Source organism: Alexandromys fortis, unplaced genomic scaffold (assembly GCF_014885135.2).
Source record: "Alexandromys fortis isolate MF-2015 unplaced genomic scaffold, M_Fortis_MF-2015_v1.1 scaffold_1, whole genome shotgun sequence".
Taxonomy (NCBI): domain Eukaryota; kingdom Metazoa; phylum Chordata; class Mammalia; order Rodentia; family Cricetidae; genus Alexandromys; species Alexandromys fortis.
Window position 1 is genome coordinate 27,304,727 of NW_026067927.1, and position 24,210 is coordinate 27,328,936.

Below are 24,210 nucleotides of genomic sequence, written 5' to 3' on the forward strand. Positions count from 1 at the left end.
GTACAGATGCTGAGGCCTCTTCAGCCAGTCCAGGAAAGCAACACTTGGAGAAACGGTACAGATGCTGAGGCCTCTGTGGCCTCTGAGTGTTTCTTTCTTAGGACATCCATGAGCATCTCACTAATGTTATAATCTGAATGTTTTCTGCATCTATGACTTATACAAGAATCTATGATGTCTTTTCAAAACTGTAGGCTTAACAATTAACAAGTGAAAATTCTTGCACCATATTAAGGATTTTGACTGACGTTTGGGGAACATTTCCCTTCTCTTTCTTGTGTTTACATTCATAAGATGTAAGTAAGGGGAAAGTGCAAGGTGTGCCACCCGTCACTCTCCTAGAAAATCAAAACCCCATGCTATTATCTGGAACTCCCTATTTTGTGAAAGCAAGGGTTTTTTCCCCCCTCAAGAAATTGCAACATTAAAATGACAGCAGAAGGAAAGAAATTGAGAGTTGAAGTTCGAAAAGGCCACAGTTGCTGTCTATGAAACAGACTTCAGATCTCTCTGCTCACCACAAGACTTCATTGTCCCCCCCCCCACAAATAAATAAACCAGCATTATATGTTGACATCTAACATACATTATGCCAACCACGTTGTCTTTTATCAATTTTGTTGTGTTGAAGTTTCGCAGAAGACTGTGCTTGTCAAAGGAGCCGAGGCTAAAAATATTTGTGAGCTGCCAAGCAAGGCAACGGGTGATATCTATACCGGTGGGTGATCGCCGCCGCAGGTATATGATGTGAAAATACAAGAAATAAGTGAAGAGAGAGGCCAAGCACAGTGGCTTGTAACTGTCATTCTACCACTTGGGGAACCGAGGCAGGACGGCTGTGAGTTTGGAGTCTGCTTGGATGCCACAGCCTAGGCTATGGGATCAGACCCTGTTTTAGAAAAAAGGAAGGAAGGAAGGAAGGAAGGAAGGAAGGAAGGAAGGAAGGAAGGAAGGAAGGAAGGGAGGGAGGGGAGGGAGGAAGTTCATTTCTTAAACAAATTTACCTTGCAGAACTGTCGGCCACAACACCAGTTTTGTATGCAGAGAGCACACTAATGACTCTGTTGACTTCCCCCTTATGTTTTGGGTCAAGTAGGCTAAAACTGGCCCCAATTTTGAGACAACAGATTTCCAGGTGAAAGCAGGACTTGATAAACAGTTTCATCATCCCATCACAATGAGGCTCGACTTCCTTCCCATCTAGTTCTCTGCCTTGAAGGAAGAGGAAAGGTTCCATACTGCAGAAGATACAGGTCTATTACCGAGAGAGAGAGAGAGAGAGAGAGAGAGAGAGAGAGAGAGAGAGAGAGAGAGAGAGAGAGATGCTCACTCAGCCCTTTTACCACTAACATGTAAACAAATCGCTCCCATTCCAGCAAGCTCATCTGCTTCATGGAGATGCTAAGAGCTTGTCAAGATTCCTTAATAGTCCACTAAAAACCTGAACAGACAAAACTCTCCTAGCACCCCATGAGAGATATTCGATAGATGCCCCATTCATTGGGGGTCCTGCAGACATGCTGGCCAGGCTCTTCCACTGCTAAGGACCAGATTCCCACCACTGGGGATGGAGTTTGTGCTGAGCCCCTTTCTGACCATCACAAGACACCCACCCTATCCTCTTTGAGCTCCAGGTTGGTGGCCCTATGTCGCAGCATCTTCCAGAGAGGATTGAAAGAACACAAGAGACTACAGAACAGACTGCAAGACACCCAGACTCTTCCCAGGCCTGACCCTCTGGAAAGCGAAAGGGTACTTGAGCAGATTGCAAGGTATGGATCATCAGACCCTCGGTAAATGTTCTTTTCTGTGGCTCCCAGGCAATTTTTCCGGAGCATTAAATGGGAGTGCCTCGTTCTCACATTGCAGAGCGAGCACTTGCCACACTTCAGCTGTACAAATTACATAGGATTGAAAATAGTATAGCTGAAAGAAACGTGAGGTTTGCAATTAGAGTTCACGCTCCCTCCTTCTCCATCATCGCCCCCCCCTCCTCCCGGGCAAATGGGAACAAGCTGAACAGCAATGTGGTTGTTTAAAAAGGTCAAAAGGTTGCCACACCCCACCATTCTATCTTTAGCCTCACTATGCTGCCTACGATGTAAAAGATACAAATATGGACTTCCTCTGTACAGAGCCAATTTCCAGTCAGTCCTGGTGAAACAGGTCTGTGACCTGAAGCTCTTAGGCTGAGATGGGATTGTTAGTTTAAGCCCTGCCTGGGCTATAGGGTGAGTTCAAGGCCAGTTTGGGTAGTTAGTGAGTCACGGTCTCAAAATTAAACTGAAAAATGACTACAGTTTTATTGGTGTTTCTGTTTGTCTGTCTAGATCCGTGGTTTTGAACCTTCCTCATGCTGTGATCTTTTAATATAGTTCCTCATGTTGTGGTGACCCCCCCAATCATAAAATTACTTTCATTGCTACTTCATAATTGTAATTTTGCTATTGTTATGAATTATAATGCAAATATGTGTTTTCTGATGGTCTTAGGTAAACCCCATAAAAGGGTGATTTGATCCCAAAGGGGTCAAGACCCACAGGTTGGGAAGCACTGGACTGGACGCAGTCAGTGGTAGAACATGCATAAGGCCCCAGGATCAATCTCCAGTGAACAGGGAGGGAGCAGAGGAAATCAAAGTGAGGGAAACATTCTGTGTAGCACCATCCTGTTTCCGAAGGCATCCATGGGGCACCCCCTATAGGAAACCCCCAGTATCCAGCCACTTAGATCCCCCTTTCTCTCCCCGTTAACTCACAAGGCTGTAACGTGACTAAGACATGGGATGGAAGCTTCCATAGCAAGCAACAATCAAGTAAACCCCAGGGAGAAGTTTTAGACTTCGGTGGGGAAGGAAAGGCAAGCAGTAGAGCTAAAGCTGACCTGCTGAGGGCAAGGGTTAGGTGCTCTCCTGGTGCTGGTGCTCTCCTAGATGCAGAGATGACTAGCTTACAAAATGGTACAGACTCCAAAAGGGTTGTATCTTACAGGGAAGCAAGCTTTTCTCAACCTTGTAGTTGGAGCAAGAATTCGGGAGGCAGGCATAATGGGATAGTTTCCAAAGTCCCACCCCATGTGCCGTAATTATGTCTGTGTCTGTTGTCAGGGGGTTAGGTGGGATATCACAGCAGCGCATGTACAAGACCCGGGTTCTATCTTCAGAGCTGTATGAAACAAACAATCAGTAAATTATAGCATATGGATATATAGCAGGAAGCCAAATGGAAGGGTGTCAAAAGGGGCAACATTGCTAACCCTCCTACTATCCCCACCAGCATAAGTTTTAAAAATTTACTACATTTTAATATGTAGGTGTCTGTGCACACGCGTGTGTGTGTAATGCACATGTGAGTGCACACACTTGCAAAATGTGTGACAGTCAGATGGCAGTTTGCAGTAGTCGAGTCTCTCTTTCCGCTGTGTGGGTTCTGGCACTGAACTCAGGTCATCTATCTTGGTAGTTATCTTTACCCACCGAGACATCTCAATAGGTTCTGGCACAAGATTTTAAAAACATCTGTTCCTGTCAAAAGGATGGCGTCAGGGTCAGGAGATGCTCAGTGGCTAAGTGCTTGCTGCACAAGAATGAGAACCAGAGAGTTTAAAGGGCCAGCGCCCATTAAAACCCAGGCATGGTTGAGTGTGCCTGGGACTCCAGGGCTGTAGTCACAGTGGGTGGAGACAGGAGCCATAAGGAAAAATAATCAATGGAGGCAGTAAAAAGATCACAGGTTTAAAGATCAGGAAGGGGGATGCAGAGGTGGACCATAAGGAGTTTTCCAGTAGTGAAATTCCTCTGTATGAGATAGCAGTAGAGGAGACATGCCTTTGAATATCTGTCAAAACCCACACAGCAGAAAATGAACAGACCCAGAGGTAAGCTGTGGATTTCACTTAGTATCAATCAGCAGATAGGTACGGCTTCACCCATTACAACAAGAATATGCCATAGGACTTTAATAAGAGGGATGCTGCCCGTCCTGAGAGAGGGAAGCCCGGGCTGTGGAACTCTTGGTACTTTCCAATCCACTTCCCTATAAATCTGAAATCATTCTAAAAAATTTTTTAAAATTATTAATTAAAAAAAAACAGAACAACAACAAAAATAACCTGCTTTGTTAGTTGTTTCGAGTTTTTGTCCTCCCAGCTACAAGACAAAGTCAAGTGGAATTAATTAAGCATTAATCAAGAAAGAGGTGTAAAGATGAGAGGGGCAGGGTTTCCTAGCCATGCAATGGGAGTGTGATTCAGAGACAAGGGCCTGGACAGGTAGCATGTCCTAGGAAGTGAGCTCGGGGACACACAGCTTGACTGGAAGGTAAGAGCTCCAAGAACTGACGGTACCACAGGCATATCAAAGGGAGGCTGTGATCAGGAGTCTAAGGTGGACTCTTTAAAGGTGAGTGAGATCATTCCAGACAACTGGGAAGGTGTGCAAAGGAATCCAGACTGTTCAAGCTGTGCCAAGGCCAGCGAGACAGAGAGACACCTTAGAAACCAAGAGCCATCAGCACCGGATGAAGGTACAGCAGGTACAGGGGGCGCTCTGGGAAAGTGACATTTCCAGGAAAAGGGATGATGGGCCAGGCATGGTGGTACAGACCTGTAATCTCAGCACCTGGGTCATGGGCACAGGAAGACCACGTGCTTAAAGCTAGCCTAGGCTACACATTGAGCTTGACATCAGCCTGGGCTATATAAGACCTGTCCACAACCAAACAAACGAGGTATGAAAACAGATGGAATATGGCAATTCTTAAAAGTTACAAGTCTGAAGAAAGAACCCAGTTGTCAGGCCATCAGAGGGGTTCTCTAGGTTTTGTACCATTTAAGTTTCTCATTGGGTTACATCTGGAAGGCACCATACGAAACTAGCAGAGCACAGAACATTGGTAAGGTGTTGGGAGAACACACACCACGAGCAAAGCTGAAAAACCTTCACTTTTATATCCAAATGCTGGAACACAAGCCACCACCAAGATTTTAAAGGCCACTTGTCAGCATCGTTGATCTTTCAGTGTGAGGAAAGAAGGCTCAGGGAAGAGCATTGAGTGGAGCCCCATGTCGGCAAAGTTCTATAAACTCATTTGTTCATGGGCTCACAGAGAACATTCTGCACCAAATGGTGTGACTCAGGCCTGTAATACCAGCATGCAGAAAACGGAGTCAGGGGGATCTCCGTGAGTACAAGACCAATGTGGGCTACACAGAGTTCCAGGTTAGTTTGGTTTACAGAGTGAGATCCTGCCTGCACAACAAAAAGGGAAGAGAAAGAGTGAGGGGACAGAGGGAGAGAGAGAGAAAAAAAAAAAACAGGAGAAAGAGAAACAGGAGAGAGAGACAGAGACAGAGACAAAGAGAGAGGGGGAATAAGAGAGGAGAGTGAGAGGGAAAGGGGAGCAGGGGAGCAGGGGTGGTAAGTGGAGGGAGAGAAGAAAGGAAGAAAAGGGAAGGAGTGGAAAGAGAGAAGAAAACGAGGGAGAGGGAGTAAGAAGGAAAATAAGGGGGAGAGGAAAAAGAAATGGAGGGAGAGACAAGAGAGACTGAGCAAGGCAGGAGGAACCTTCCAGAAGGAAGTGCACTCACATGCTAACAGTGTTGACTGTTTACTGCAGAAAACATGGTGGTTCATTTCTAGCCCTGGTTTGCATTCCTCTAATTCCTCTTCAAGCTGTTCCGAAGTCTCCACGTGAAAAGCCTGATTTCTTTGCAGGAGAACAATTTCTTTCCATCTCTACAACCCAAGTTTCCAGTAGCTTCCCCCTTGTTAGGGACAGGCTAGCTAGTGCCTGAGACAAAAGCCAAAGCCTGCCTTAGATCAGCGTGATGCAGCCTCTCATTACAGAAATGACTTCAGCAGCCGCATCCTGATGCAGAATGGGGAAAAGGCATGGAAATTCCAAACAGCTAAAGTCATCTGAAGGAAGGCACGGCTGGAACAGAAACAAAACAACCCAACGCGAAATGTCTTGGGTAGAGAGACCAACCCCTAACACATGGCTAACCCCTACGCTCCCTGCTTCCAGGGAGATTTCTTGGTTGGTCCATTATCTAAAACATTAAATAATAGTATTCTGTCTACAAATTCCATTAAATGCGCAGCTATATAGAAATGCCTCATGATGTAAACTCTTCACAAAGATAATGAAGTAGCATTGATTGGAGGAGGAACTGTACATCCAGGGCCTATCTAGACGGGAGAGCAGTCCAGCTGTCAATGTCAGGTTCTAATACTTGATGGTATTAATCCAGCACAAGAGGCATGGCGGTCCCTGGGGTAGGGGAAGGCAGGATGGAAAAACACTGGTCTATCAGCTTCCCCCTGTAACAACTCACCTTACAACCTGCTTCAGCCCATGGTCACCTGCTTCTAGTTCTCCTTTTTTATTAGCATGGATTCCCTTCAGCTGTTTACCACAGTCCCCACAGCACCCCAGCACTCTCAAGTGTTATGGTCTTGCCCAGAATATGAGAAGGCCACAAGTAAAACCTTAAAAGTAGTTACTTTAAACGCTATTACTGTTTAACAACGCTGTCCAAACCGTTTAGTTGGGGAAGCAGTTGAGCTATTGCCACAGAAAGGGAGAAAAGATTGTCTGAGGAGTCCACTTATCCCTACTTTTCCTGTCTGTATAAAACATGAATGTACTCTTGGTAAAAGCGTTTTGCGTCTGCTTCCATCAACTGTCCAGTGAATATTCTGCTGCTCTTTTTACCTTTTAAACAGGGGATTTTAGCCACTATCATAAGAATGGCAGTTAAAGTAACAACTAAAGGAAGAAAATCTTGTCTGCTATTAGCCATAGCGGTAGCATCACTGAGCTGGAGGCTCACATGATAACTCAACTCAGGACAGGTTGCTACATCAGAAGGGAACTTATCGTCAGTTCTCACAGTGATGTCTGTTTCCAACTCAGCCACTGCACTGGGGGATTGATGAGCAGCCACCAATCCAGTCCCTGGGCTATGAGCTTCTAGAAGACCATCAGGTACCCAATCACAAGCCAGCACGAAGCATTTCCTCCTCGTTCTAAGAGGGCATCCAGAAATGGTGAGCCTGTTCATGGGGGCACTGACACACAGAACAATTCTGAGACTCTTCAGGGCCACAGAGAATGTTTTCTGACTTGTCACCTTCCTTTGGAGGACTGAAGAGCACAAGCTGACCCAGCCGTGCTTCTCCTGAGTGGAGACAGCAAAAATGAGAGTCGATCTACACACCTTCCGCGTGTCCCCATGCCCAGCTGCCAGGAAGCTTCTGTTCTATCAGGAGAGGCAAATTATAAACAAGTCCGATGTTGTGGGATATTTGCAGCCACAGGGAGCAAGCTACCAGAACTAGAAGAGAGCAGTGCAAGCATCTAAGCTGGGCGCCACTAAACTCACTCACAACGTGGTGCTCATTGCTCATCTGAGGCCTCTGTCCCAGAAGCATTTGCATTTTAATAGGAAACAAGCAGAAGATTCTGCCATTATTTGAGGACTGAATGCTGTCAGGAGCTTTTGAGGCAGCAGGCAGGGGGGGTCTGCAAAGGAGAAACTTCAAATAACTTCACTAGGTAGAAGGTCTGTCTGCTGTTCTGTCTCTGAAACTGATGTGTGCCTCCTTGTAGCATCCATGTCTTAAAAAAACACAAGACAGAAAGTTGATGAGGGGCCATGCATCCCCAGGTTCACTGAGGCATTGTTCACGGTAACACAAGGATGGAAGTACTTAGGTGTCCGTGTAGGGATGTGAGGTCCAGGTGTCCACCTAGGGGTGTGGTTCAGGTGTCCACCTAGGGATGTGGGGTCCAGATGTCTATATACGGATGTGGGGTCCAGGTGTCCATCTAGGGGTGTGTGGTTAAGTAGAATGTGTTTATCTATACAATGGAATACTATTTAACCTTAAAAAGGAACCTCCATCCATGTTGCAACATGGGTAGAGCTTGAGAACACTGTGCTAAGGGAAACACACCAGTCACAGAAGGATAAATACTGAATGAGTATAATCACAGGAGGGACTTAGAGTGATCAAACTTATAAAGGCAGGAAGTGGCTGCAAGGGACTTGGAAAGGGGAGAACAGGGAGCTATTGCTGTATGGATCCTGGTTCAGAAGACTTTTATAAATTTTCAATTATTTTACATATTTGTGCATGCCCATGTGCCATGATGCCTGTCTGAGGGTAACAGAGACCATGCTGGAATCAGTTCTCTCCTTTCGCCACGTGGGTCACAAGGACCAACTCAGGCCGTTAGACTTGGTGACAGACTTGTTTATCGACTGAGCCAACTTGATGACCCCAGGTTCAGTTTTCAAGGAGAAAGGAGGTCTGTCCATGACCGGGTGGCTGGAAGGAAGGAGCGCCACCAATGCTACGGAACTGGAGACTTAAAATGGCAGACAGAAACCTTCTGCAATGTGGATTCTATCACAATCTAAGACTGAGAAGGCCCAAACGCGACTAGAGGGGAGGAAGGCCATGTTCACTCAAGGGTCACAGGGGTGCCCTGAAATCAAACCGCTTTACTTTGAAACTTTACCTCCTTCATAAACGACCTCTGGATACAAGCCTGGCTCTGTTTTCTCATCCTTGCTTGCTCCCTTCTCTGTGAAAGACTCCTCGTAAGAGAACAGAATTGATAACTAAAAACTTGAAAGGGGGCTTGTCAGAGGAGAAACACATTTTCCACCGAGCAATCGAACCACAATGACATAATTTAATCACAGAAACTAATTTCGAGTTTTCAGTTTCATAAACAGCACTGTGAATAATTTAAGGGCAAGAATGAATAAATAACACAAACGGCATGGAGTTTGGAGGGTCTGTGTCGAGAGGTTAGGTTTAAAGAAAGAGAATGTAGACAGGCAGGGAACTGCAGGCTACAATTTCAGTAGTTGGGAAGGTAGAGGCAAGAGGATCAGGAGCTCAGGGTCATCCTTGGCTACCTAGTGAGTTAGAGTCTAGCCTAGGCTACCTGAGAGTATCTCAAGAAAAATGAGCAAGCAAAAATATCCAGGATATATAATTCACTAATGATATAAGAGGGGGAACAAGCAGACTAGATGGAGCAGATGTCAAGGTTAAAGAAAATCACAGCTCGTAACTGTGCCGTTTTGCCCAGATTGTAGAGCAAGACTAGAAAGCCTGCTGAATGCAAATTGTCTTGTTTACTGGAGTGCTCTCACCTGCAGCCAAAAGGGCTTCAGCAGAGTGTGTCGGGGGGGGGGGGGGTATGTATGCATGTGTGTATGTACATGGGTGTGCATGAGAGGGAGAATGTATTGTTGTCATAGTCAGAGAATTTGCATTGAAAGGGCACGCGAGCCACACGACTCTCACCAGGGCAGCTCGCTTCCTTTATAAGACAGGCAGAATCCTTAATGGGTGTTCATCAGTCTCACACCATCTGTCGGATTGCCATGACGGCCCCGTACACTAATCGAGGAGGCAATCGAGTGTGGCTCTGCACAAAATCTCACTCTTTCAGACTTAAATGTGTGACATGTTCTAAGGAGTAGCTGCCAGGAGGTTATCTAGCAGGGTCACAGTATGGAAGGAAGTAAGGACAGGCTAGTGAGGAGGACAATTTAGCCAAAGGTGGCTCAGTGTAACAATACACAAGTGGCAGAACCCACACACGGGCACCAGGGCCCATCTTCCAATAGTGAGATTCCATTTCCCTCCGCTTAGCTCTACAGCTTCTGGAACAGATCGTCCGGCCATTAACATCGTATACGAAATGTCTCACAAGGTTATTACAAGTCTGAACAGCGACAGAAACACAGAGGTGGCGGTTTCTCCAGTCCCCTGCAATGCCGAACTCATCTCTTCATCTGGCACTGGTTCTACACTCTGTTCTGGAAGCAAGCAGAGTGAGCATGGCAAACCGTATCTCCCTTTCAGTATAGCATACAATGAGTCAATGTTTATGCATCAGCCTGCTATTAAAGCAAACAAGCAGAACCAGGAATTCCAAGCCATGCCGTGTTTTCCTTTCCAGTTCACTTGAGTGCGAAGCGCGCCAAATTTGGGCACTTGAAATTAGGAGAGGGATTTCCCCCTTATTGCATGGTTCTTTATCAGCCCTCCACACAACGGTTTAACCGAGACTCTGATAAAAATGTTGAAAATGCTTGCTGTGTTGCTCAGCAGTAAGCCACACCCAGGGGCTCTTCACTCTCCTGTGGAAGAGGCATCCATTCCGCAAGAGGCGTACGGAAGGACCAGGCTTTCAGCCGCACCCTCCTTCACCCCCAGCAGGCAGAGCAGTATTCCCCCCAACCCCGTGCCCATCAGCAGCCACAAGATAAAGGTGCGCCCATCTCACAAGGCGATCTTCCTAAAAGGCTGCTCAAACAAGTGGCAGAACCTGTGGATGTGAGCTAATCATGGGGCCTGCCTGATCCTAGGGGACAACATTAGTGCCTTAGGGCTCCTTTGCTCCTTCACTCGTTCAATTCCCCTGTAGTCTCAGTATTTACTTGGGGAAAATGCCTTTCAAGGCACAGAGAGCAGGAACCACAGGTCATTTTCAGAGATCCCTATTCCCTTTTTTTAGGAGGAAACAAAATCACTAAGAAAACATGGTGGGTTATGTATCTCATGCACACACGGAGGCCCTTCCCATTTTTTCTCCGTGACATTTTAAATGCTGAAGTTATAACCCAGAGGGCTGAGAAATAGCCTCATTCCCACCCACCCAGAATCACACAAGTTTCAGGAGCTCAGACTGTACTTATGAAAACCACACGTTCTTTCATGCTCGCTTATTTGAATTTAGTAAAATAAAACACCAATTTCCATTTTTGTATATTTTAAGCGCTAACACTGAAAAGTATATTATAGGTCATATTTGGAAATGAGAGGGTTAGCATTGGTCCAATCCAAGGTTAGGGTTAGGAAGCTTTCTGAAGAGTTTTCTGACCACCTGGGGCACATCGCCTATTTTGAGTTTGGGAAGGGTGGGGAAGAGTGTGGGAAAGAAAAGGGTTGTTGGCTGGACTGACCTGTGACATTAATATGGACAGTCACATTCAGGGACCGTCTCTGAGCCAGTACTCTCCTGGGTCCTGTTGGTAATCTATAGTCAACAAGAGCCTGGAGAACTTAATAAGAGCTGGTGGCAGGGGTCAAGGCCCTCGCCTGAGCTCAGCTCTTCCCCCAGGATCAGACGTGGACAGGTCCTCAGCCTGTGACTTTCTGCTGTACTTTGAGAATTCCCAAGCTCTTTCTGGTCAGAAGATTAAAAGCACTCATGAGCTTTGCACCACCACTGAGTTGTGCTGGTCCTGTTTGCTCTTAGCCATCCTTGGGACATCTTTCTGGGAATGATCCTAAGTGCTGTTAGGCTTTGTGTTGCTAGGCACCCTATCAATCATGTTAGCATCCCCCTTAAAAGCTTTCTGTGGTCATTTCCCCATCTTTAAGATACGCTACAAGCCAGGTGTGATGGCTCAGACCTGAAGTACTAGCACTCATGAAGTAAAGGCAGGAGTCTGGCCTACAGGGTGGAGTAGTGAGCTCTGGGCCAGCCAGGGCTACAGAGGGAGACTGTCTCACATACACACATATACATACATACAGAATACCCTTAAACCCCCAGAGCTTCATGCAAAGAGGTCTTATGATTTCACCCCCTTTGTCATTTCATACATGCTCTTGTCTAGCCACTCTCAACTGCTGCAATTTTCCAACAAGCCATATTCTCTTAAATACACTTGGCACATGTTTCTGTGTGCTTAGAGCCAGAGGTTTGCTGGACCCCCTGGGTTGAACCTACTAGGCAATTTGCTATTGGTGGCCAAAGAGAAATTATCACACTCGTGTGAGTGAGACTTTCCCTCCTTTGCTGCTCTTGGGACCCTGTGGGATTGCAGTACAGAGAAGCTCAGTCTTAGCTGAGCGTGGTGCTTCACCGTGTGCCATCCTAGCATTCGAGTAGTTGAGACAGGAGGATTGCTATGAGTTATGGGCTACAGAGTAAGACCCTGTCTCAGAAAACAAACACACAAAAGGAGGATCAGGGAAAGGAGAGGGGGCAGAAAGTCTGACTAGCTTACTAGAGATATCTTGGGGCAGAAACAAGCTGTCATGACTGATGATCAAAGGTTCTTTGGGCTATTAAACTTTCTTAAGACCATTCTAGAGGAACAAACTTCAGCCCAGCTAGCACAGAACAGAATAGTCCAAGTGATTCACAGAATTATAAGATGTCATTGTAAGCCACTACATGTTGGAACCACTTGTTACATGGTATATGATAACTGATAAACCCTAGTTTTATGATTAACACTTACTCATCCCTCAGGTCGAGGATGAAGACCTGATCCCAGAAGATACCACACTGATTTGCATCCACAGGATACTGTAGACACCACTGGGAGAACTCTCATGCTATCAAGAGTTGCTTATTTTCTCATTTCCACCCCCAACCCCAGTGATAGAAAGTTCCTTAGCTGTTGTGGATGCCCTGCTTTTGCAAACACTCAGTCAATGTTTGCTAGAACAGGACAGAAGAACGCATAGCTCTATCTTCAGGCTTTCTTTTGCCTTCCGGGTCAGAGCAGCAGTTTGAGACATTTCTTTTTTCCTTTGCTGCTACCTAAATCTGGTAACTACATCAAATGTATCATCACGTGTTTCCGTTTCAGAGATCCACTCATAGCAACAGCCGCTGGGAATCTCCCTACACCTTATATAATAGGTGAAACTATTGCATCTTCCTAACTCTGCCTTTCGGTTTTACTAATACTAAAAATTCACCTAAAATTCCAGGGCTCCTCAGCTTAAATACACAGGTAATGACGACAGATCTATCACTCCTCGGCTACTGAGATCCCATGAAATCTGATGCTGCAGAGTGGAAATGGCAACTGTCTTTGGAAGACAAGGAAATCAAGCAATGGGAGAGTCACTTGTCCATGGTCTCAAGAGGGGTGGGAAGGGAACTCTAGCCACCCATTCTTGGCCTGAGAGCCCCGATCGATGGAACCCAGGGGACCCCATGCCCCATTATTTAATTCATATCTACCCATGTGGTCGCTAATGAGAAGCTGAGGAAGAAGAGGCGACAGGCCTCCATCTACCATGTGCAAGCTAGCTTGTGAAGTATATGAAGTGTGAGGCTCATGAGACCTAACTTGGCTATCACTGATCTCACCAAATTTCTTTTTAAAAAGCAACCATCTGGCCCGGCAGGTAAAGAAGCTTGTTGCCGAGCTGGATAACCTAAGTTTAATCCCTGAAATCCTCATGGTAGAAAAAAAGAATGGATTTCCTCAAGATATCCTGACCTCTATGTACAGAGTGGCATGTACACACACGCACACAGACACACACGCACACAGACACACACACACACACACGTGCGCGTGCACAAATGTGATTTAAAAATAAAGAGCTGCCATCAACTCTGGATATTTTAGCCTTCTAGCTGAAATGTCACTCACATTCATTGTATTTCTTGATCATGTCAACAGGAGGGAACCGTCTTTATGCTAGTGAGCCATTAATGATAATGAGTACTTCTCACAAAGTATTCAATTAGGAATTATAGAATCATCCCTTAAAACCACCCCTTCTATAGTGCGGGGATGCACTTAGAGGTATTATTATTCCAAGTACACAGAGCGTCTTCTATCATGTAAATCACTGAGAATAATAAGCAAGCAGGGCATGCTACACACTGTCTAACAAGCCGGCTTTACTTGACTTCTCCTTCTGTTGCTTTGAAATGGGGCCTATAGCCGCCTCAAACCCCACTATAGCACCAAGGATGACCTTGAACTTCAGATCCTCCTCCTTTCACTTCCTCAGCCCTGGGATTTTAGGCCTGTGCCCCCATATCCAGTTAAGTAGTGCTGGGGAGGGAACTCAGGGCTTTTACATATTAAGAAAGCCCTTCACTAACCGAGCTCCCTCAGCCCCTGATTTTGTTTCTTATGAAACATGTAACTGAGTTGTTAAAGTGCAAGCCACTATCTCTGGGGTTCCTTTTTTTCACCAAAATTATCTCTCTTAGTTCAAGTCCCAGGTCTTATTATTTATCCCTGACTGCAGAAAAAGGCACGAGCAGTTATTGAACACACGAAGGATGCTAGACTTGCTAGGTGAGATCTCACTCATGCCACCATGATGAGGAAAGTCACACACACTTGCCTCAACTTCACTGAGACCATGCAGAGGAACAAGTAACACTGCAACTCGAGAAACAGTGTTAATGAAGAGACAGGTGAGGATAGGTTTTCCACATCACTGTGCATCTCAAATGCCTCAGTCAGCCTTCTCCATTTCCTTGGTTCTCCATCTCCTGGCGAGGGCCCACCTCCAGTCTCTCTCTTTGTTGAAAAACAGTGCCTTGACATCTCTAGGGGAAAATGTCAGGTAAACTCACCTGCCAAGCTTGCACAAGAAATGGTTACAGAACTTCGCAGGACTATTCAGTTTGAGACTTAAAAGCTGGCAAAGCCTGGGCTAGAGATGCAGCTCTGTGGTTAAGAGCACTCGTTGCTCTTCCGAGGTTCTTAGTTCAGTTCTCAGCACCATGTCAGGAGGCTCACGACCGCCTCAAACTCCAGTTCTAGGGGATCAGGCACCTTCTGCTGACCTCTGTGGGCACTGCATGCACAGATAGATGTGCAAGCAGGCAGACAGACAAACAACTTTTTTAAGTAAGCAAGGTCAAATGAGGCCACCAGCTTTTAGGATTTCTATGTCTGTTTGGTTTCAAGTTAGAAAATAGCAGGAGTCATTTGATGCCAGGTCATTGTGGTAATAATGGGCGGGGGGGGGGGCTGGTAGAGCAGAACACAAGGTAAACAGTGTTCGGCTTCAGGGCTGGGCCTGGAGATGGATGACCAGGGCCCTTACACTGGGAGCTTTCAGGCCAGACCAGTCAACAGGAAAAGGAGGCAAGATCGGTGGTTTTGGTGTCCCCTTCACTCTTCCTCCATCTCCTGACCTTTGCTTCTGCCCAGCGCCCAGCCACAACTCTGAACACTAGGGCTAATTATCAACCGAATACTAACCCAGTTCACACGAAAAACTGATACTATCAAATGTACTGAGATCCCAAACGGGCCAGCCTCCTGTTCCTACATGCAGCTTGGATGATCCACTAGTTGGCTTGCCAGTCTCCATGGGAAGGTAGCTATGCCAAACCCTGTGGTGTTTGATCTTCAGTAAATGACATTCCCATGATACACCTACTAAGTGACATCCTTTGCCTGGAGGCTGGCCCAGGTGAAGGAAATGGAAAATCCTCTCTGTGCCAGGTGCCTGCCAGTTCCCTTCTGACCCCCATCCCCAGAGGCCACCCACATCCACCGCCACTCCCCGAGTTGCCTCTAGGGAGGTGCCAGCCAACAGGTTGCTAAGACAACCGGCATCAAAGCCGAGGCACAGAAATAGATCCCTAGGAGAGTTAGGAACATGAACTGCAAACCCCAATGGTAGCCCTGAGACACCCATGGCTAGTTCCTCTGACCCCTAAAGAAGCACCAAAAAGGGAGCAGGAATGGACATAATGACTCTATTCCAAACAAGGAGGGCCAGTGGCTAAGCCATAATCCACTGCCGTTCGTATGTTTCGTTCATTAGTCCCCTGAGAGTCAAGGGAAGAAAACTGTTCGTAAGGACAAGTGGGAAAGCCAGGGACAGGTAGAGAAACTGAGGTGGCTAAAGAGGAGAAGAAAACATGGTTCCACAACTAAAAAAAAGCATCCTCTTTTTGAACGGCAGCATCCTAGTCTTACTGCTCCATTCCTTGAAGAAAGAAGAAAAGGCAAAAGAGACTTGAAAACTAGGGCTCTAAGTGATGGGAGAGAAGGACCTTGTGCCCAGCCCTTTGTTCTGCAGGTGTTTTATAGTGCCTAGAGAGGGAAGCAATTCACAGAGCCCCAGGCATGAAGAATGTCTATCACAGTCCCAGAATTTAGCCTTGGAGAAGCTTAAAAAGACAAAACAGAACAGCAGCAGCAGCAACAAAAAAAAAACTTCACCCCTGTGAAAGCAACAAAGACTCCAGAAAGCGGAAAAAAAAATCAGAAAAGAAGAGAAACCAAATAGAAACCTTTAGAAAATGATTTTAGCAAGAGGGTTTTAAGATGGGCAAAATAAAGTGTTCCAAATGTTGGTAAAGATGGCGGACGTTCTGAAGGAGACAGTGGCATCCTCGAGCTCAGGGACTTATGCTGGAGGTCTCGCAGCCAGGTCTGCCAGCATCACCACCAAAGAAGGCAAATGTTGGCCAAGGGCCTAAAGAGCATACTCCAAATAATTTGGCCGAATTACCAAAACAGAATATTCGGTTAAGTTGAATATGTGGGCACTTGCCTGTAATTTCAGAACTTGGGAGGGGAAGGTGAGAGGATCAGGAGTCAAGATAATTCTTGGCTTCAAAACAGCTTCAGGCCAACCCGGGCTACTGGAGACCCTGTATCGAAACACCAAACATCTGCAAGGAAAGATCACTATGTGTATGCCATGCTATCTCTTTCAGTTTTGGTGACTGTACTGAAGGCAATTGTTTCAGGAAGACGGGCACAAATAAAGAAACAAAGACTTTAAAAGACCAATTTGCTTTAAAATAGGCTTCAAAGAGTGCAGTTTTCTTTCTGCCTCGCCTAAAGGGGTTCTGTACTGCAAACTGTTTTCCCAGAATCTTGTAATGTAGTAAGAGAAAATTAGTCAATTTTTTTCGACCTGAGATTCTTTGTAGTGATGGCCCAGTGTACAGCACTGAATCCCGCAGATTCCTGGTCCCACAAGCTTCTAACGAGAACTGCCTGGCTCACAAACCCTGCCACAAAAGCACCTAACAGAAGACTTATTTTCCAGTGTTTTATCCGTCCTATGCCTTCTTGGGGCACACAGATTTATGTGTTAAGCTTCTTCCCCTGCTGGGAGGTGTAAGTCAGAGTCTCCAGGAAACCTGACTCTGAGTAATTCTGAGTAACCAGCATCCCTTTTGGGCACCCTGGAGTACCTTGGCATATCCATCCCCAATGGGGCTCTTCTGAGATTACCTTCCAAGGACAGTGAACAGAGAGATGGTTCCATCCTGCACCCTGGACTGAGAATTCATCCTGGTTCACAACCTTCTCTTAGCAAATAGTATTTTACACTTTAACTGGATGCACACATTTTACCTTGGCCCCGCTCAGCTAGAAGTCAGCACGGTCAGGTTGCTATTGTTCTTTCCCCAGCCATTCCTCTCCTCCATCTCTCACCCTGCCAAGCACACAAATATGGCAGAAGTTCACAAACTCTCTTCTTCCCAAGGATTCTGGGTGATCGGTGCTCTTTCTTTTTGTAAAACTGCTGGGGGCAGTGGTGGCTTCACACCGGGGGAAGAAGGTGCTGAGGAGAGCGAGCCTGTGCCTGTAATGGCTAGACATGGCCCACCAACTCTAGCAGCAATGTTGGAGTCTACTTTCAGAAGCAGTAGCCCTCAGAAGGGTCTCAAGAAAGCTTCCTTCTCCAGGGAACATACCAGGCCATGGTCTGGAACTAATGGGATTGCCAGTCAGTGGGGCTTGAGGAAGGTGGAGGAAGAGATTCAGATGAGCAAAATGACAAACCCTAGTGGAAATCCTTCTGCTCCAGAGTGGAAAGCACTAGAGAGAGCTTCCTTGCCTATGTCATGTGCAGGCCAACCTGTGATTTCAAACAAGGACTAAACACATGGAGGGAAGTCTACCCCCTAACGAGCTAATAATAACCCCCCTTATCTATTTTAGAATGTTTATTTATGACCATCTTATAGAAATTGGTATCACAGATGCAACTCTAGAACTCCAACCTGACAGACACATTGGGAAACCACCTACATCTCTTCGTAGGATGTACACATGCCATTCTCTTACTCTGGAGACGAGAATCCACAGCCCATATCGCAGCGCTGTTTAAACAGGCGGAACAGTGTTTGCTTCTGTTTCTTCCCAGGCCTACTCTAAGCAGTGCTTGAGGCATGAACTCTGATAAGGGGTCAGATAAACACACAAGCATCTGCACACCTTTATCCCAGCCGTCCTCAAAGGCAGGGTGATATGTTACCTTCCTAAACTCATTTCTGGTTGCTTCCCCTCAAACAAACACTACGAAGAAACTGGGTCTTGTATCAGCCAGCCCACCTTATCTTCCCTCTAAGTGCTTTGTGGGAGTAGAATGCTACCCTTGACCTTCTACACAGGTAACTTCTGGTGCCATGTCTCAGTTCCACACTGGGAATAAAAGGGAACTCAAAATGTTTGTGGAATGGCAAAAGAATAAAGAGATTAAAAACATCACCATCCATAGGCAGGCAGTAAAGGCTGCTCACAAACAAGAGACCACAAACCACTCAGCTGGGAAAGAGGAGGAAATGGACTTTTGTGCAGAATTTTGCTTTTTAAGTATCAGGAAGTCCCCAAGTTCACTGACAGTTACTCTAAAACACGATGTCCTTAAATGCTTTCCTTACCCACACTTACATCGTACATATCACTGACATTTAGCATCTACTTCTAGGGAAAAAATAGACTAAAGAGAGCTAGGGAGATGGCTCAGAGATAAGACAAGGAATCTCCAACACTTACATAAAAAGCCAAGCATGGCCATGAGGATACATATTACCCTCGAGGTTGTGGTAGGGCCATGAAGGCAGGAGGATCGCTTGGGCTTGCTAGCTGCCAGCATCCATATGTTCAGCTTGTATTAGCCCGTGATTCTAGTTGTAGGGAATTTGATTCTTTCTTCTGGCTTCTGAGGACATTTGTACTGATGCACACATGCATACACATACTTTTAAACATCTTAAAAACTATTATATGTATTTATTCATGTGTATGCATGTGCCTGTATATATTTGGTCAAGTAGGGGAGATCAGAGGACAGTGTGAAGGAGTTGGTTCTCTCCTTCGGTCATGTAGGACTTGGGGGTTGGACACATACTGTTAGGACGGTTGTGAACGACTTTATCTGTTAGGCCCTCTTGACATCATAAGACTACACTCAAAGCACCCGAGAACTAGGTTGTAGCAAATCATTGATGGTTTATGAGGTCAAGAGGGTAAATGAGGATCTGACCTGCTTCACGGCAGAATGACGTCCTGGTGACACTACACACCACATGCTAGGACTGCAGGGACCATCAATCTCAGCTTCTCCTGTTGCCCATCTTGAAATGGGTCTCCAGGGGTGCTGGGGCCCAGGTTACACAGCTGCCAACACTGAATGCAAAATGCAGGTCTCTCAACTCCTCAATCGCCTTTCACTGCCTTCCTCTTCTTGTGCGAGGCACGATGCCTCTCTACCCTCTGAGAGCCAGGTGGAGACACCTCCAGGGGTAAAGGCCAGCTGCTAGGAAGGAAGACGTTGACAGATGGGAGAGGCCACTAACGAGACACGCAAAGGGGTAAAAGCAATGAGTAATGAGTCTGAGGCAGAGTCTGTAAGAGCTGTCAGGCTGGGGGGTTCTTTGTCAATGCTGTGGCAATTATTGCTCACGCTGTAAGACACCCACGCTTAAGCCCGTCTGTGTGCAAATACACATTCCCTGAAAATAACCTGCATTCCCCACTTGTAATGCCCCTCTGTGGCACGCTAGGGACTAGTGGGAAATAGAAGGCAAGGGTTAAAAGGGTGGAGCGCGGTTAGGAGAGGTGGCTGATACCGTATTTACTAGTGGAGAGCTTCCCTCCAGTCTCAAGTGATGTGCTTTTGAAAACAAAGTTCTCGGCATGCTTGAGGAGCTCTCTGGAATTTCACATCTTCTTCCTCTCAGCCTCATCTGTTTACAGAGGGATTTTCAAGTGCCCTTAAGGTTGGCCACATGGCATTTCCAAACGTAGACTTCAGGACCTTTGAGAACCTCACGTAATGCGCCTCAAGTCTGCCATGAGCCCTTCAGAGCAAAGGCGTGAAAGGGAAACCCACGGAGTTAGGCGCAAAGCCAGCCTTATCACAGTAACTGTTCTCGTTTCAACTAAAGTTAGGCCTGAAAATGACTTTCTATAAGACACACTTCCTGTGAAAACAGCACCTTAAAAACCATCACTATGACAACAAGCTACCTGGTGAGCACATGGGGTTTGCAGTGAAACATACTAACACTTAAAGCCCGGCCCCAAATTGTTTCATGATAGTGACTAAAACTTTCGTGGTAAGAGGGTTTTTTTTTTTCTTTTTATGAAAGTAAATATGCAAGTCTCTTCCCCTGTGTGAACCCTGAGCCAAGCTAGTGGTCCATGGCTAATGAACAAGTGCCATACGGCAACCCACGGGCTTATGAAGTGCCACTTTCTTTGGTGGTGGTGGTGGTGGTTGTGGTGGTGGTGGTGCCTGGAGTCGTCAATATACTCGACCTCAACTGTGCAACTAAGAATAGAAGCCATTATCACAAAGCAAGTCACATGCTTCCAGAATCGATAGGCCCACACCCACAAATGAAAACACACTAAAATAGCAGCACCTTCCATGACTACAATGAGCCACCAAGAAAATTTGAATTTAAAGATGTAAATTTTTATAAGTGTGTGTGCGTGCACACATATTGTCTGTCACATGAGTGTGGCTGCCAAGTCTGATAACATGTGTCCCTTAAGATCATACAGAAGGAGAATGTGCTCCAAAGCTCTCCCCTGACCCTCACATGTAACCTCTCCCCCAACACACACAATCAACGAGCATAATTTAAAAACTTAAGAGGTTCAAAACGTATAATAAATGTGCTACAAAATGTGCAGCTACATATAGGTAATGCTCACACATTTTAGTTGAAGTTGGCTCTTTATTTCCTAAAATGTGAAGATACCATTACTCCTGTTCTCAGAGGGGTGCACTGACCACCCAGGACTTTCCTGTGGTCGCCCCCTTTCCTGTCAACACTCTCCCAGCCACTTTATCAACCCCTGGATCCTAAACCTCATCAAGAGCCTTCAGCTGACTTGAAGCCCAGTTTACTAATCTCAGCATCGCAGATCATCACCCCAATAAAGACCTATTATTTTTCAGCTAATTCTGAATCAGAGAAGAACCCTAAATAATGTATTTCCATACAGGTCTTAGATTTTCAAGGTCAGAAAAACAAGCAAACAAGCAAAAACCAAAAATCCAATATTCTGGTTAAGAAAAAAAGAAACAAGATAAATAATGATATTAGTTATGCACAGAAATCCAGGTCTTTAATCCTCAGCCTATTTATCATCCTAGAAGAACAGCCGCAGACACTCCCCTATACATTTGATACCATCGTCTACCCTGTATTCCACTTTCATTCCACAAGCTGATCATTAGCAGTGCTCCACAGAAGCCAGGGGAAAGGCAAATTCACGGTTAACACACACAGAACCTCTGCCAAAAACAAGGACTCCACTGGGTGATCACCCAGGGCACACACTGACAGTCCCTCACACCGGGTTTACCGAGCTGTATAAGGCAAGCCTCTGCAGTGCATTTTTCACTTACAGCATCCACTGTGCTCTGCTCCCAGGAAGCCTCCCCGAGACTTCACCATGGAAACGTCCCTCGGCTGCTGGGCCACGGGTTCTGGTGTTGTCTTTCTTCCTTTCACAGAGAAGAGGAGAAATACCTGGCATGGAGACAGCCCAGAAGGAAAACAATGGTAAATCCATCCATCCATCCATCATCCAATTACTTCTTCCAACAACCTGGACATCTGGTCAACCAAAGGGGTAGTTCACCAAAGACCATTTCCAGGACCTGTTTTCTTGGCTTTTGTTTATTTTTACTTTACTAAATTTGATTTTGTTCTTGACACAGAGAACCAATCGTGGCATAACCAGTCTTTCATTTTTCCCCTCTCTCATCAAGTTGAAACCAGTTCTAGGAAACTTCAACCCCAACCCCAGGTGAGACACAAAATTGCTCAAAAGAAACCACTTATTTGCTGGAGTGTGTGGTGTGTGCCTGTAATCCTAGCATTGGGGAGGTAGATGTAAGAGGACTAAGTCCGTCTGAGTTACAGGAAACTCTATCTCAAAAAACCTGAATGAGCAAAGACAGAGAGAGAGGGAGTCAGAGTGAGAAACCATTGCTCGGGGAATGGCTCCGGGTATAGCACCTGGTCAGCACTCCTGAGCTCCTGGGTTTAATCCCCAGCGCTGGAAAAACACACAGGATCCCAAGGAGGTCACTTGACTTTACGCTTTGCAAAGGGAAGCAAGGACTGCATTTTCGTACCCGTCTGTGTGACTGGGAAGACCAGTAAGTGCTCTTGAGAAGCACTTGCAGTTCCCCAGAAGACCGGCACGCTATCAAAGGCAGGTGTTATTATTGGTCACAGCCTGCTACTGAGCTCCGAGCCAGAGCATAAAAGCTAGCTTTGGCTGGGCACCAACCATCAGCTCTCCCTGGGGCACTCAAATGTCTACACGACCTCACGGTGCTGTGCTGGGGGGGGGGGGAGAGGGGCAAAATCAGAGACTCCTGGAATCTCCATGGAGACATTTTCATGAAGAAAAGAAGGTCCGGGGCAGGAAGGGAAAGTTGGAAGGTGTGCAAGGTAGACTCCAGAGCCAGGCAGGGGTGTGGCTGTTTGGGCCACAGCAAAGGCTCCCCATCAATTCCAGGTCTGTGCTGTTTCCTGTGCCCAATGTCTGCAGGGCTGAGAAACTTTCCACTTGCCTCTCTGCCACTTCTCCCCAGCGACTGTAACACTCACATATAAAGAGGTGGCAAAGGGAGAGAAAAGGACTGGCTCTGGCTGGCTGGTTGCGTTCATGCAAAGGCCTGCTCATAGCCCAGTAGAAAAGTCTCTACTCCTGGATGTTTTGCCCATCTTCCTTGCAGACCCAGGGACAATCGCGTTGGTATTATGCCCTTGTGACGCATCGAGGAGCAACAATAATGGGATAAGAATGAATGTTCACCAGGGGCTCCGGGTGATGACGGAAGCATAGGTCGCCCACTCCCGTCAGCTTTGTCTTCTCAAAGTCACGCGCACCGGTTGAACCCAGGTAGGAATTGTAGTCTTAGCACAGTGGATGTGGAAAGAATGATTTCAGAGAAAGGGAGAGAAAAAAACAGTGGCCCTCTCAAATAATAAGAATAGTGGCGGTGATAATAAAGAGTAAAATAATATCAAATCTTAGATTTGGAATTGATAACGCTGATCAGCAGAACTCAAAATAAATTTTTAAAAAGGGAGAGACAAAATTAGCTCCGAAAGGGGGAAGGAGGTGTCTGTTCTCCTGTGATTAATTGTGGCTCCTATAGTGGATCTGGCTTACCAAGTGCTTTCTTATTAATTAGCACATTCAGAGGACAGAATTTCACTTAATGCCACTATACCCAATCAGGGCCAGAACAGTGAACAAGAGAGCCAAGGGCCTTGCCCTTCTGGCACCAAGAGGGATAGAACATGTATAATATTTGAAACCTAAAAAAAAAAAAAAAGATTTGAAACCTAGACAATCATCAGGAAGGGACATTACACACTCTGATTTGGAGTGTGGGGCCCAGGAAGGCTGCTGAGAAGCCAAAGGTGGAATTTAGCACTGGCAAAGCTGGAGGTTCCCCTCAGTGGCAGAGCCCTAGTCTAGAAACAGGCCTCAGGTTTCAGCCAGAGGAAACAGGCTGAGCGTCAGTGGGCCTGATCCAGGGCTGCTTAGAGGGAATCCTTTAAGTCTCCATGATGAAGAAGAAATGAGTAACAACGATCTCCAGCGACATCAAAGGATGCGTTCTCCCCTCTGACTACTACACCACTTCAGCGAGACAGCGCCCGTAATTTCTATCGGGGAGACCCATGCCATGTCGGTATTGCATGTGATGTGACAGGAAGGAAGGTCCTTGTTCCCTAAAGTACTGAAGGCCACCCCATCATAGCAGTGAACTGAAAACCTGTCTTGTTGAATGCAGGTCCCAGATGAAGAACAGCCACTCAAAAGGGGCTGAGCCTGCAGGATGGTGTATGTCTATAGTCTCAGAATTTGGGAAGCTGATTGAGGGAGGTTGATGAGTCCCAGGCCAGCCTGGGCTGCAAGGTAAGCATTAGAAGTGCAGGTCAGTCAGGGCCTGTAAAGTGAGACCCAGTCTCAGACAAAACCAATCCAAACCAAACGACAAAAATGAAAACCACATAAAAGGGCCCAAACCTTTTGTGATATGCATTATTTCTGGGGGAAGGGTTGACAAAAATCAATTTGCTTTAGATTTCAAATCTCCCCTTGACTACAGGGATACATACATACATACAACGTATATACATATATATGCATATA

The 24,210-nt window shown here is 46.2% G+C and overlaps 1 protein-coding gene across 9 annotated transcripts in view; it reads right to left on the reverse strand.

Annotated features, from left to right (window-relative positions):
* Window positions 1–24,210, reverse strand: part of Atxn1 (ataxin 1) — a 380,257-nt gene that overhangs the window by 121,046 nt on the left and 235,001 nt on the right. For 7 of the 9 annotated variants that reach the window (XM_050144026.1, XM_050144032.1, XM_050144028.1 and 4 more), the window contains one exon: window positions 21,434–21,557. The exons of the other annotated variants lie outside the window; for them this stretch is intronic. The gene's annotated coding sequence lies outside the window, so the exon portion shown is untranslated. The remainder of the gene's footprint in view (window positions 1–21,433; window positions 21,558–24,210) is intronic. 9 annotated transcript variants of the gene reach the window in all.